This window comes from Melanaphis sacchari, unplaced genomic scaffold (assembly GCF_002803265.2).
Source record: "Melanaphis sacchari strain LSU unplaced genomic scaffold, SCAv2.0 Contig80_pilon_pilon, whole genome shotgun sequence".
Lineage (NCBI taxonomy): Eukaryota > Metazoa > Arthropoda > Insecta > Hemiptera > Aphididae > Melanaphis > Melanaphis sacchari.
Window position 1 is genome coordinate 894,510 of NW_020271570.1, and position 15,175 is coordinate 909,684.

General features: G+C 23.7%; 1 protein-coding gene across 1 annotated transcript in view; it reads right to left on the reverse strand.

Annotated features, from left to right (window-relative positions):
* The window catches only part of LOC112601970 (protein amalgam-like), a 309,973-nt gene extending 299,349 nt beyond the window's left edge, over nt 1-10,624 (reverse strand). The window contains exon 1 of the mRNA XM_025349872.1: nt 10,478-10,624. The gene's annotated coding sequence lies outside the window, so the exon portion shown is untranslated. The remainder of the gene's footprint in view (nt 1-10,477) is intronic.
* Nucleotides 10,625-15,175: the final 4,551 nt, after the last annotated feature.

Below are 15,175 nucleotides of genomic sequence, written 5' to 3' on the forward strand. Positions count from 1 at the left end.
TATAATTTATGTTCAAGTATATTGTGTATACACACTTAATATACATATATTTTCATTTTAAAAACAAAATATAATGTGTAATATATTTAGTAAATTCATCGCCTACTTCTAATACTGTAAAAGAAAATCTGCAGGTTAACTAACAGGTTAGGATAATTATTGTTGAGTTTAGAATAAAGACGTCTGTTGAATAGATAATTTTCTGTGTCCTGTATTGTTTACGGTTGGGTTCGACATCATTATTTACAATAAAATTTGATAAGTATCTACGTAAAAAGAATCTAAGTATTGTACCCTAAAGTCTTCGACTAAAAAACTTAAACCATACTAACATTTAATAGTTTGCTTAAGTATTAAACTTGTTAAATATGCATTAATATAATATATTTAATGAAATTATTGCAAATAAAATAGTGAATAACTATGTAAATATATTTAGAGATATAATAATATTACCATAAACAATGTAATCTAACTTTTACACTAATAAAATAAATAATAAATGACTAAGTCAATAGATATAGAGATATAATAATATAACAATGATATTTTAAACATTTAACAACATAACTTTTACATTAATAGCACGAGTTGTAGTCCTGTTAAGTTCATAAATTATTTACTTATAAAATTATATGTATAAATATTTTTTAAATAAATTAGTTAACAAAACAACTTAAAATGAGTTAAGTGTGATGTAAAATAAATTCTCAGAAAATTTGTATTGTTTATTTAAGTACAAAAATGTACTATAGAAAGGCGATTATATACGAGGGGTTGAAGCAATTCATACAAATTAAAGTTTAGTCATAAGCCATTACAATTTGATTCATTTTCGTGTTATAGATTCACGTGTTTTAAATTCTAAATACCTATTTTCTATTTGATACAATATTAATTACATATACGAGTACATATATATTTTATTTTTTTGTGCTAATTGAATATTTAGATATTTATTATTTTATATTTCCACAAGCTCAGGCACATTAATGTTTGGTATTATTAGTTGTGATCACATTACACCATTTTTTCAAAATGAATAAATTGAAATGATTACTAAAACTATTAATTGATATGTAAAAAATATTTAGTTACATAAAGATCGTGTAAACGTGTTAAATATTGACCATGACATCTCCAATATTACAACACGGTAGTGGATTTTGGTCATCGGGAAAACTAAGGCTACCATAACCATAAATGAATATATTATAATTTATAACATGAAAAATACACACCACGCAATATGTGTGCATTATAATATTATTATTATGCGTTAGTACGAGGAAAAAATAGTGTACTATAACACCGAATGCATTGAGACGTTATTGCTGAATAAGTAAAACGGCAGAGGCAGAACCACAAGAAGTAATAATAATATCGCATCAAAAAGCAAACATATATTAACATGGGAAAGGCGCTCCATAAACTGCTGATAAAATACAACTGACGCACATTACACACTGCTAGTAACGAAATAATAATAACGTCGTTTCCACTGTTTTTTACATTATTATATGGATGGATGCAATAAAATACCCTTTTTCTGCCCTTTTGTATAATGTTAAGTCAAAAGGCCGCTTGTTTTTGTTTTCAATATTTTTTTTCAACATATTATTATACCTAAATCTCCCTTCACCCCCCCCCTCACTTCTTTACAAATACATCACCACCACTGACTACGGAGCATATTGCGTGCACTCGTCATTGTGGTCCTTGTACCGCCAAACTCGTAACGGATAATGACGTTTTAACCATAAAAAGTGGATAACAACAAAATAGTAAAACAAAACATAATAAAAGTAAAAATAATAAAATAGATTTCAAAAAATCAGGTTAACACTTCAACGTAAATATAGTAAATTATACATAGATAGGTATTTTTTTTTTTTTATGGTCTTTTCATATATCTTCATAATTTTGTGATAAAATGAGTGCTATTTATTACCTACGAGAAATATCATAATAATTATATTAATGATTTTTTACAGATATTTAATTACCGATTTTGTTTGTTTTATGACTAAAAAAAATTACCTACTCAATTTCACGTTGAATTCAGTAATTTAAAAATGTCAACTTATACATAATAATGTATGCACTAATTGTTTTTATCGTTCCAATCGATTTATTTGCATAATTAAAAGTGGCGAAAAACAATTAACTTTAATTCAATAATGTATTCAATCAAGCATGGTACGTTCTATGCTATGATGGTATTTGATATTCAAAATCTAAATGACTCAAAACTATGTAAACATTATTTTAGGAAAAATGTTGAATGGTATAGAATAAATGAAATAAAACGATGGTCTTGAAATTATTATTTAAGTAGCAGAATATTGTTGTCAGAATAAATTAAAACACAATAATGAGTACATGTGTATTGTAAATCTTAAACCAGAGAACAACACACATAATTAGATTTTAAACAATGGCAAAAAGGCTGATATCATAAGATTGAGTGTTTTTGGCTTGTATTGTAAAAAAAAATGATATATTTTTAAGTATTTTTTCTTTTTTTTTATCTTGGAATGAAACCAACGAACTTTACTATTAACAATTATTTTAAATGAAATTGTCTACGGTTCTACTATTTTTTCTCGTGAGTGGTGGACACACAACACTTTAAAAGATCGTGGATATAAGTTTATAGTTTAAAACTTCCCATCGACCTTGTAACTAGAATTGAAACACAAACATTCAAATATGACTATGAAAACATTTCATAAAACTAAATTATATTATTAAAATATAAAACTCAAGAAGCTTCTGGCATATTAGAGTATCATCTTCTGAAAAATTGGTGGCAACTGAAAACTATATTTAGTCCAAAGAAAAAAAATATATTACTATTCCATAAAGATAAAAAATAAATTACATTTAATCTAAAGTATATAAGCAAAATAAAAAGGTAAAATATAAAAGTTTAAATATAAAGTATTTTAAAATCTAGTGGAAACAAGATATATTGTACTATGTACAGAAATAATTATTCTTAGTTTTTTTTTATTATAATATAGATTGAATATTTTATCTATTTTATAATCGTATGTAAAATAAATTATTATGTTTTTATTCAATAAATAATAATTTAACCCTGAAATTTTAAATTTTTGCAAAATTTCTGTATTTTAAGTTGAATTAAATTTAGTTCATATAAATCAAATGCAATTTGTTTGGTTTAGTAATATTTTTATAAAATGAATTATTCATCTTAAAGTTGTATTGTTATAAGAACATTGGCAATTAGCATATTATCTAATATATTATAATACAAATATACAGTTTATCTTTGCAGCACTATAATGTATGCTACATTAAGCAAAGCAAAAGGAGACGAGCGCTTTACTCTCAATCGAAGTATAGATACCTACTACTCTATTATTTTATGAGTATATATTTATAAAGATTATAAAGATTAAATGTTATAAAATATCATTAAAAAAAAAAATAAAAAATGAACTGTTATAAAAATATTTGCTGAAAATTAATTTATTATACTTAACCTTTTAAAATGAATATGTTAAGTGTATTATTAGTTCATACAACGTTTTCCTAACTAAAAGAACAATAATTATATTAGTATATATTTAACTAATCGTTATAAGATTTATGTTAACTACTTAGGAATAATATACAAAAATAAGCAAATTAAATAATAAATAATTTATTTAACGTTATTAAAAATAAGTAATAATGTATCGTAATTCGTAGGTAATGTAGATATACCAAATAAGTGTAAATATTTATGTTAACATTAATTAGACGTCAGTAAACCCTTGTCAGTGAATATAAGCACAATCAAAAATAAAAATAAATAAGTAATTCTTTTGAAATATAAATAGTAGACTGGAGAAATTTAAAAGTTCTTCGTATAACCGAATAGTTATAATAATATTTATGTTTATGATTAATTAGAAGTATAGTCAATAATTAATATACATTTTTTTCTCCCTCTCAAGATTCAAAAAAAAAAAAATATCAACTGTAGAATCGTAATTTCTGAGAAATTAATAAAAATTCATTATACTCAATATTCACATCCGAAGCATTTGGTAGTTAATTTTTTGTATAGTAAAAAATATATATTTACGTACTCGAATAATTTTTAATGGCATTAACACTTAGCCGATTGAATATTGTAATTAATTCAAATATAAAATTTGAATGTGAATAGAACTTTGTCAATCAATGATTTGTACATTAACATAGTAAACAATGAATGATAACATGAAAGCGCAAATTTTTTATACATAGTTCATTGATTATAAATACAATTATGCAATTTTTATATGCTTCACATTCGGGGTCAACTATATTTGTTGCGTGTATCGATGTATTGTTTTAATATTATTATTTTCAACACCATACGTCGTTTAATCGACAAATTATAGTTGACATTTAAAGGTTCAGAATAAGGATATTTTTTTTTGCTTTAGGGATAATTAACGTTTTACAGCTTGATTACAGCAAAACATCACACACACGCAACCTAGTCACAATATAAATATATAAGTATTGAGGTACTAAAAAATAAATTAATTTACACTCACATAATATAATATAGTAGATTATATAAACAAAAACACAATAATTGTCTCAGTAATTGTTTATTAAAGATTAACCGTATAAATGTAATATATTCAAACAAAACATCCATACAAAATATTAAATGAGCCAAAGTTTCCATGACAATTATTCTGTCCAACAATTTTCTCTGACGAAATTTTTAGCAGTAAATATAAAATATATAACTTATCTCCGAGATCATGTATACAATCCTTGAATACAAAAGCCGACTGTGATCAACAATCTCGAAAAATAATCAATCTCGTAATAAGTCTTGAATAAGTTCCGTGATACATATTCATTTCCTTTCAATCTAGGAAATAATATGTGTTATTTTAGTTAGATTTTTTTGAGAAGTAAGATGATTAACGCCGTGTAATGTGTATGTTTCCGATCTAAGACAACGGTTATTATCGTTTTCCACGACACAATCGATCACTGTGATGTTTTTGAAGTTTTGTTACTTCGTTCTCTGGCATTTTATGGAAAATTAATAGGGTCAAGAAGAAATCTACCCGATCCAAAAGACCTAATAAGGTGTCTAAGCTAACATGTACTCGTAGTCATTTCCTAAACATCTGATAGATATAGGGCACTATGATACGGCCTAAATGATAATATGTAACCAATATACAGAGAGGATCTTAAGGTTCTTAAACTGTTAAACAGAATATTGAAAATCTTAAGTCGTTATCTTCAAAATATAACTTTACCATGAAAAAAAAAAAAATATGGTAATAAATTTATTTTATTTTAAGTTTAAATTTCACATCGTCAATCAATTTAATCATAAATTATTATCAACTATTGTAAAATATGAAAACTACATTTACTTACATTCATAGTAATATAAAATATAAATGCTTACTAAACATACTTTACATACATTTTTAAGTGTCTGAAATATAAATGTGCAATACATTATAAATTTCAAGTGTAATACTACACTCTATGTTATATTAAGATAATAATATAAAAATTATACTTAAAACTTTTAATGTATCTAATCTATTTAACAATAAACTGCAAACATAAAAATCCATAATAATGTTATTTTTACAAAACCTCATTATTATAATACTAGTTTATAATAATTATATTTTTGATGAAGCGTTTTCAAAATTTTAAGAGGTTTTTAAAGAAAAATAACAGAAATAATACTTCTAAACATTATTAAAATATGAAAGTAATTATAAATTATATTTTTTTGAATTTCAATTAAAATTAGTTTAAATTTAAATTAAATACCACTCTAAGATTTTTAATATTTTATTTTCATACAAACAGCAATACCTAAATTATTTTATTTCTGATTTAAAATCAAACTGTAGGCCAAAACAAAATATTTTAGGAATGTACATACCTTAAAAAGTTACCATAAAAACATTTTCTAAATCAAAAAACTAATCAATTTATAATTTAATGTATTTTAAATTGCATTGCATTGTACACTTTTTTCTCTGAATATTTAAAAAAAAAACAATTTATTCTGAATTTGCTATCTGTAATAAAATGATTATCAAAGCGACTTAATTGCTCTGAAAATATATTTTTAATTTTTAAAAATATATTGTACTATTAAATTCAATGCAATAATATCATCGATGCCTTTAACATTTCAAACGAAACACACGTATAATACCAAAATGTATAATATTATGTTATTATTAAGTAACATGCGCTTGGTGAAACACCGTGGCACGACGCAACAATGACGTCGAAGAAAACTATGCTACCTCCGTCATCGTTTCCTCAATAAATTATTATGCATATTTAACCATTAAAATATTTCGTAAAATTCAATTATTCGATTCGAAGTTAAATAAACCACAAGAATTAGACGAAACTGTACGGAAAAAACCTCCTTTATCAACATAATAATATGATATTAATTAATAATATAAGATGAGTACGTACAAGTCCTACACAGCGAAAAACATTTTATTTTGGTTTCAATGGTTTATTTTCAGAATTGACTATCAAAGTACACTGTTTAAATAAATTATGTAAGCCAATGTTAAATATGTTTGCAATTTATTTAGTTGTTGAGTTTAACGAATTGTTTCCGTAATCTGTTAGGTAGTATTACGATGTCATGTGATTTGCTTGTATGTAAACAGTAAGATGAACATCGTTCCACGATACACTGATAACAATCAACTCATAAAAATGTTTTCTTTGAATAGATACCTACTTACGGTATATCTCTAAAGGAATCACTAAGTCTTAAATATTTCATTTTTTTTAGATGAGTTATTTAATTCATTGGATCAAAATGTCAAATAATATTTTTTTAAGAAGCACCTATTTAGTTTATTACATTAATAAAATACATTGAATTTTAATAATACTTGATAACTTATAAATCATAAGCAGTAGTTTTGATGAATAAATTATTACACATAAAATCAGTAATAAATTATAGATGTATGTCAAAAATTTAACGAAAACAGGCCAATAATAATTTATCTGTTTACTGAATAGTCAATATAATACTTGTATTAACTAATGTCTAATACTTAAACTACGACATATAATATTATAAGTAGTAAGATTGAAAAAAACAGATTGGTGGCAATAAATTTTAAAATGGAAAAATAATAAATTAATAACTATTTTTTTAGGTATAATTTGAAGAGATAGTTTTCAAATTGTATTTGAAATAATTGATTGTTTAACATATTTATCAAAAAATTGTGGTAAGTAATAAAAAATGTTGAGGTTTAATTGAAATTTAGCAGGAAATTTACTTGAATTATACTAATGTATGATCAATTTAAAAAAAATATATGCTTTCAAAACAATGTTGTACAAATTAAAACTTTAGTTCATCATGGTCAAAAATTAACATAATGTTATTGCAATAAAACATCAACATTTCAGAACATCTTAAAAAAATCTATTTTTTTTTTTTTTTAACTTTTAGTAATTGAAATAATGTAAACTGATATAAATGATAGAATAAATTACAATTTTACTGTAGCTAAAGCAAAAAAAAAAATAAAAATAAATTTACAATTTTAATCGTAGTTTTAAAGATTTTATTCAAAAATGAATACAATTTATAAAAATATTGACAAAATATGAAAATCAATTCATTTAAAATTTAAAAAAAATCAAGTGTTCAAACATTGAATCAATTGTTTCGTTAGTAAAATAATTGTCATGATTTACAACTAACAAATTATAATTTTATAACGAAATATTAATTAAATAAAAAAAATATATGAGTATCCAGAAAATTTTCTCATACCATATTTACAATTAAAAAAAAATAAAATAATATTTATTAACGTGTTCCCTATAAGAAAATTTTAAAAATAAAGTATTTCACACACCCTATTTTAATAAATTATTCTAAGTTGTAAATATTTGAAAATGTCAAAAAGTTTGATTTTTTTGTATTCATAAATATTTTGAACATTTTTACAACAATTTTTTGTATACATGGTAAAATAAAAAATAAATTGAATAAACTGATCATCCAAAGATCTCAAAAAAAAAAAAAAAAATATTTTCTGGTTAAGTACATTTTAAGATTTTACCCTCGACCACTAAAATTATACACAGATTGAGTTTTTTTTGTAATGACAAAATATTTAAGAGTGTATTATACTATGTTTATAAGTTTATTTGAACGAAAATAATCTTAAAACACAATCGACGATGGAGTGAAATCAATAACTATTCTGTTCTTCAGGACAATACCTATAACCATGCTATTAGTATCTGTGAATAATGAATATCGAATAATAACCATTAACAAAATGTTGTATTTGGACTTCTTCACGATCAGAATATGCTGTTTATAAAATTTATTATTTTCAACGATGGTGCATAATTTATATCCATTAACTACTAAGCTCTAATTATCAGTAGTTAAATATTCAAATATTTTATACCTATACATTGCATATAATGCAAAAATATATGTAATTATTAAAAAATTAACTTCAGCTTAAACAAATAAATTATGATCAAAAAATGTATTTTAAAAAACAACTTATATTAGATCAAATTAAGTATTAATTAAATAAACTAATCAATTAGATGATTCAAATGCATTAATTTTACTATAAAACTGTAACGGTACTTAGTTTTTTTTTTTTTAATGAAAAATATAAAACATAAAACATTTTATAGTTGTTAAAAAATTTTGAAAGAAATGTGTGTAAAGTAATTTAATTTCATGTATCTTATGGTTATATTTATTAAGATAAAAAATATAAAAAATATTTAACAAGTGTTTTATATAGATAATCGTTTATATTTATTTTATGATAAATTAGTCAAAATATTCTATTGATTTTTCTTGTATAATCGTCTGAATGAAATATTTTCATAACTATCAATTATTTTAGTAAAACATGTATTTAAATTAATTCGCATACAAATAACACTCATGATTATTGTATATATTATATTAAAATTTATCTAATGTATATACATATTTGAATTGCTTTTTTTAAAATTGTATAATAATGCATATACCAATCTGAAATTTGCAAAAAATGCAAAACATAGATATTCAATGCAATATTAAATAGTGTACCGATATATTTTCCATTTAGAGAGTTTAATAAAATAACATAGATAAAGAAGTATTAAAAATGATCAATACTTTTCGACAAAACCGATGAATAACCTATAGTTGCTATTACTATTATAGTATTTCAATAGAGGGTATAAAAATCTTTTTTTTTCAATTCCTTTTTAGTCTTTTTACCTAAAAACGCTGATGCTAACCGTTGGTAAGAGGTTTGGGTATTTTTTTATTTTTTTTTTCACAAACTCTTGCCTAAAAATAAATTACCTACCTATTATGTGTCGTTCACGCATACGCACACGTTGACAGTAAAATTGTAAAATTTCCATTTATTTTTATTTTTTTTTAATAGCTCTGGCAATGACTGTAGAGGTCAACCTTTAAAGGCCGGCATGTTGTTGAGGCTAAACAATAATAGATGTGTACACCAACAATAGTCTGGACTCTGGGGGATTTAATTCAAATCCACGACCTTTGTTCCATTTCAATTCGCGGTGTTGCTCTTTGCAATTATTATTTTTGCTATATAGTATATACGATATACTTTCGAAAAAAAAATTCCTGACTGGACGCCAAAAATAAACATTTTCACATGTTTATAGAATAACAAATTAGTATAAAATAGTGCATAGTCACAATTTCCGATTTAATATAATAATGTTAATATATTGACAATATTATGATGAAATATTTTTATACTTGCAATTTAATCTTGGTGGTATTATAAAAATAAAATTCTTGAAAAACATTATGAAAAATATTAAATTATTAAAATAGTTATATTTATAACACTAATTATTACGTTTTAGTTAGATTCGAAATTAATTTATAGCGAAGCATTTATTATTAATTTTACATAAATATCTTAAAGTGATCCGATTTGATTTTTTTCATAACGTGAAAAGCCCATACATTTTTATATTAAATATAGTAATACTTTAATAAATAAATAATAGACATTGGTGAAATTTATACTTTCGATAATACTTACCACGATTGTATCAGAAGTCATAATATTATATTATATTATAGTGGATTGAAAACATACATATTAGCATTTTATAGTTGGATTCCATAAAGTTATTTATATATATGTACGGTTATTTTTATAATATAAGCTCATAAAAAAATCACCAAGTGCCAAATATTTATTTATTTATTTTTTTTAACACTAAATATCATTTTTATTTTAAAAAAGATAATCATTATTAGATATTCTGGTTTTAAAATAGAATATCACAACGGACATGGCAACGAGATAAATTCTTCTTAATTTTAGGTGAAATAATTATCAAAATTTTTAAATAATTTTGATTTTTACTTAAAAATAAAAATTATTACGTCCAAAGTACTGACCTGTTTTCTTTTTTTAATTCAGCGATCAATTTATGAAAATCTCATCATCACGTAAATATTTTATTTTGTGTAAAATAACTTACATTAGCGTAAACAAACGGGTAGAGGAAATATATAATTATTACCGACGACTTTCCCGCAACGATATTAAAGGCACACTGGATACAGAAAACTTTTCACGGTTTTCCCTAGTTTTCCGCAGCGCTCCCTATACTCGAAACACATAATCTAGTGATAGGTGGTTGTTAAACAAATACGGCATTAAAGTTGTACTCACATTTTTTTGGAAATTATCGTTTTTCCAATAGAATAGATACCTATGATAATTTTTTTTTAAAGCCTGAGGTTTAAACTTAAATATTTTATAGGTACAATAAAATAATTATAAAATTTATACATCATGATTAATATTTATACAAATTTTACATTTACATTAACGATGAACACATAGAAATGTCAAACAATTTCGTGATAAGTACATATTATAAATCATATGGTTATATTTCATAGTTAAATGATGTGTTCATAAATATATGTTTTTGATTCTGATTTCTGGGTCAAGGATTTTGACTTAGTCTTGTAGTGTGATACATAAATAGATTTTTTTCATTTTCCTATTATTATTCATAAACTTTTTTAAATATAAAATAGTTTTTCAAGGACTTACTGTTTATAATTTATCGGTAGGAAATTGAATATAGTTAGTATAAATACTTTTATATATTGAAATATTATCTATGGCCATAGAGCCTGTTGAAAATATTTTATAATTTATCGGTAGGAAATTGAATATAGTTAGTATAAATACTTTTATATATTGAAATATTATCTATGGCCATAGAGCCTGTTGAAAATATTTTAAGAAACATATGTTAGTACGAGATAAAATTTTACAACGAATGACTATCCTACATTAAAGCGAGTGCTGTTCACTCGAACTTAGCCGTATTTCAAGATATGGTCTCTGTATTATGTCATATTTATATCAATTTATACTGAGTCTATTGTTAAAAAAAAATAAAGAATACATATTATTATTTAATATTAAGCTGATAGATAATAAAATTAAAATAATACATATTTTTAAATTAATAATGAAATAATTTTATTTCGAATAATCAAATGTTTTATTTGTAAATAACCTTCACCTAACAATTGAACGAATATAACTTAGGTCTAAAATTATCAGATAATATTGAGTACTTATAACAATATAGTGGTAGAACATTATTTTACGCAATTTAAAAATAAATACAGACATGAAATATAATACCTACAGACTAACTGAACCTAGTATTTATTTTATCTCACTCTTTATTGCTTATTTTAGACCAGTGTTGTAAATAATATTTTTATTTTATTTTTTTAATTTGTAACTAATGAATAATGTGAAATTGTCTAGTACAAAATATTGATTTCTGGTGTTACTGTGTGGCTGTTAACTATAAGTTGTAATGCTCTTAATTTGTACATATTTCATTTTTTTTTTTTTGAAATTTAAAATAAATGTTTAAAAATAAGAAAAAATAAGAATGAAACTAAAAAAAATTTACATAGTATTATTAATAAGTTATAGACATGTGTAAATATAGTTATTTTTGAATTATTTAAGTTTCTAGGTCAAATAGAAGGATAATTTTGAGTAGCTTCTATTTACTCGAGATTGCTTTTGCTTACACGTCTCACTCTTACTTATAAATATAAACATATTGATTATTTACAATGAGCATTAAAAATAATAATAAACTATAGGTAATCTATTGAATTACTTTTCATATGAATGTTAGTTTATAGCTAATATAAATATAATGAGAATTTCAAAATGTTAGTACTACACTAAGTACTATCTAGATAATTTGTTTTATTAATTTATTTTGTTCATTAGACTCAATTTAAATTAAATATTAAAATACAACAAGAAACACGACATAAAAGAAATTATACCGGGATCAGTGAAAACACAACTCAGATATTTCTTTCCACCACTTAAGTATGATAATTACAACACATAAATAATTTTTCTGGTATTATTTTATACAGACAACATAAAAACATTTTCAAATTAAATTTGCGTTTAAAAATCGATAAAATTAGTAATATAAATTAAATTTTCTAACAATATTAAGATATTTTTCGTAATACGTATAAAGTAAATATTTATATATATATAACCAACATACATTTTGAACAAATTCAGTTAATAATCTTCTATAGTTTAAACAACATTTTCCATTTACACATTGCATTTAAAAAGATGATATAAAAGAAAATGTAAAAAAAAAAATGGTAAGTAATTTAGGTAGTTATTTAGTGAGATAACCCAACCAAATAATAATACTATTCAGAATATGCAAAAAGCAAACCAATTAATTTTTTTGCAATACATACTATGCATATTGTGCATATACACACAATCACATATTATTATTATATAGGTAAACAGAATCATATACAGTCAAATTCACTTATAACGATCTTCAAGGGACCTAAAGAATGTGATCATTATAACCGAACATAACTATACCCGAATTATAAAAAGTAACTTGATTTTTTTTTTTTGAAAATTGACTTATTAAACATATTTTTTAGTGTATTATTTTATTTAAGATTACATATTTTAACATTAAAAGTATTTATAAATTTTAATAAAAGTAGTACACACATGCATAGTGTATATATATATGTTTACTATTTGTTTGAAAAATAAACTGTTATAGTGTTTTGTTTATAATTTGAATAAGATTTTTTAACAAAATTAGAAATACTTTTTAATGCCAGTGATACTTCTGACGTATTTATATCGGATATACGACAATAGATAGCGGAAAATTGATCGCGCGACAATTGACCGCTTGCAACAATTGATAGCACAATAATTGGTAGTGTCATAAAAAAAAATCAAATAAAAACCCAATTATGTCATTATTTATTATTTATAACATTTATAATACATAGAATCTAATTATCGGTCAAATGTTGGATTATAATATGCAAGTTATTAAAAAAACTTAATCATATATAAAAATTAATAAAACATTAAACTTGTAATTGAAAGTTATGCGCAATACCTCGGAGATAGTCTTCAATTGGTCTATTTTCAAAATCTAAACATATTTTTTTAAGTTTATCACTTCGGTCTTTATACATTTTTTTTTTTTTTGTGGTTCGATCCCGGCGATTCATTGTTCAGCTTTCATATGGTTCACTTGTTCTTCCTTTTGCAACGCATTAATTAACTTCCATATTGATGGATGTAATGACGAGTTTAGCATTGCAGAGAAACAGTTGTGCCATCCTTCCACAGAATTATTAGTTCGTGGTAAGTCTGCAGGTACTAAATTATAACAATTCCATATTTTTATAGGAAAATTCGGTTCTCTTCTTTTTTTTCGATGTACATGACCAATTCATTGTCCTTCAAAATAGTTAATTAATGGCATTAAATCTTCTTCATTTACTAAAAGTTAGTATCCAAAAAAATGTTCAAATGCTTCAATTACTTTATCCTCAGGTACATATGCCAAAGCAGATAACATACGGATGTACAATGCTAAATCTGAATTTTCCCGATATTTTTTTTGTAGCCCTGCCTCTTGCATTTTTTTTTTTTGCATAGTAATTTTTTTAATTGAAAGTGCATATATTTTAATTTTACAATTTTTTAGAGCATATTTGATGATAAATTATAATATAATTTAAAAATTCTTAAATTTCAAATAAAATTAATTTATTACAAATTTGTATATAAGCGTATATAAAGCATTAAGTTCTGAGCCCTAATAATTATAATTTTTTTATTTTTCGCTACCAATTGTTACGCGATTAATTGTCCTTTGCGGTCAATTGTCTCGCGATCAATTGACTGCTATCAAATGTCGCATGATCAACTGTCCGTTATCTATTGACGGAACACCTGACGGGACACCATTTATATCGCTGTTTACCGAAACAAAAGTACGCACTTGATCAATACAAGTATAAAAATAAACTTCCGAAATTGACGGTACTTTAAATAAATATGCCGTATACAATAAACATATCGTTAAGCACGGACTGGGCCACTGTGCTACTGTTCTATAGCACAATGGGCCGCACGCTTCAATTTTTTAATAAGATAATTGAGTTTTTTAAAACAATTAATGAGCAAAAATAAAAAGGTCTTTTTTATATGTCTGTTTATTGAGAATATTAAACCGGTATCCTGCCAGTTCGGGCCTGCGTGTCGTACAAGACACATTATCCCGTTACAGATAAAATTAAGAATTATTGCTTCGAACGAAATCAAATTTACTACTTTTACATGTATTATTAATTTCTATAGTCGAATACAAAAACCCATTATCATTTCAAAATAGCATCGCTATACCCGAATTATCATTGTAACCGATATCGTTATATACGACTAAAAGCACTACACATAAGATATAAAACCAACAAAATATATTACTTGGAATCGTTTTACCCGAAATATCGTTGTACACTGTATCATAATAAGCGAATTAGACTGTAATATAAAAAGTGAAATTGTTTCATAAAAATTATTTTTCGTGACAGAAAGTAGAAAAATTATTAATTATTAAGGACTATGAAGGAGAATATAATAAAATAGTCAACTAAATTCAAATTAGTAGAAAAATTAATACTTGCGTTTAGTGTTTTCTCTGTGAAAAAATTTTTTATATTTTAGAGTATTTCAAA